The sequence below is a fragment of the Arachis ipaensis genome, chromosome B08 (assembly GCF_000816755.2).
Source record: "Arachis ipaensis cultivar K30076 chromosome B08, Araip1.1, whole genome shotgun sequence".
Taxonomy (NCBI): domain Eukaryota; kingdom Viridiplantae; phylum Streptophyta; class Magnoliopsida; order Fabales; family Fabaceae; genus Arachis; species Arachis ipaensis.
In genome coordinates this window covers 19,846,283-19,848,059 of record NC_029792.2, presented here as the reverse complement: position 1 = coordinate 19,848,059, position 1,777 = coordinate 19,846,283, and positions in this window count along the sequence as shown.

Here is a 1,777-nt window from a genome sequence, read left to right as displayed (position 1 = left end):
TAGAAAATAACAATTAAAAAAATTTATAATAAAAATATGTGTCTTATATCTAATATTTTCATAAAAACTTTTTAATATGATACTAAATAGTGAATACATATATTTTATGTATGATTGTGAATCAACGTATTCTTTTAAAATTTATCTCTTACTAAACAAATGATAAGCATATATCACCACGTAAATATTTTTAATAGACATAGACATCGAAATACAACAACATAACATGACCAACACTATGTGTTTAAGAGTTATGAAAGAAAAAAAAAATTAAGTAAAAAAAGTACAGATAAACAATATAAATATTGAATATCGTGAATAAACGGTTTAAAAAAAAGTTAAATTAATCATTAAAATTAGATTCTTAATTTATTAGAATAATCAATTTTTGAATTTAAATTATTAGGGTTAGGCAATGTAACCTCTTCCATCACATCACGTTTCCATTCCATCTCAACCCTCTTCCTTCTTCCTTCAATTCACGTTTTCTCTTTCCACCACGCCACGATAGAAACGGCACCGTAACTTCAATGGGATCAACCTCAGCACCGTTATCAATCAAGACCTCAACGCTCTTCACTTTCCCTTTCAACGCAACCCAATGCAAGGCGGTTCATCCATTTTGGTCCCTTCCATTAACGTCCGCTCCATCAACTGTCAAACAGCTTGCCATCCTGTGCACGTCCCCTACCCTTATCGCCCGAAACAGTATGTCCCCCCAACTCAGCAAATCCCCCAACTCCACGTGTCCATTCTCCATCGCTATCGCAAATGCTGTTTTTCCCACTCTATCCACCACACGCTTCACATTGCACCCACATTCCCCTAACAAACTCGCCATGGCTCGCAACTGCCCCTTCGGCGCCGCACAATGCAACAGCGTCTACCCCTTATTTTCACCTTGGTGTGGTCAACCCATAATATGATGGATGGTCATTTTAGTAGGTATGTGGATGATTATTTTAATTCTTATGTGGATGATTATTTTATTGGAATGGGTTTAGTTAGATACAATTAAAGTATGCTAGATGTCCAATTCATTGGGTATACAGATGATTATTTTTATTCTTAAATAGATAGTTGTAAACCCCGGTTAAATTAGTAGATAATTAGTTAATAAATTAGTTTTTAATAAGGAGGATTAGAAATGCAAATATTATATCAAAATAGGGTAGAGCTCATCGAAACGAGAATTTTGACACTAATTTTGAAGAAAACGGTCCAAGATTGGACCGAAAGGACCGAACCGGTTAAACCGGACCCGAACCGGGCTGTCGGTTCAACCGGACCAGCCCTTTTAAGTGAACCCAAGCCCTTCATCCCCTTCATTCCAACAGAAACGAAGCTTTCAGCTTCCAGGGGAGGGAAGAACGAGAAAAAATCCCGTAACCCTCACGTTACTTTCCAAATCCCGTAACTCCTCCGTTCGAGCTCCGATCGCCGCACCAAATATCACTTGTTTGGTGTGTATAGGGACCAGATGTCGACTCGCGGACGTGGTCGCGGGCGAGGTAGAGGTAGGACAGGCACCGTTACTCCTGTACCCACAGGGACTGATCCAGTAGACTTTATGGCTGCCTTGGGAAATATGGCTGCAGCTATGTAGGCAACAGCTGAGGCACTGGGTAATCAGATAAATCAGGGTAATCATGGGAACAATAATGATGAGGACGGTCCTATGACACTTGCTACATTTCTGAAAGTTCGCCCTCCGACTTTTAGGGGAACCTCAAATCCCACTGATGCAGATAATTGGATTCAGGCTATGGAAAGGGCA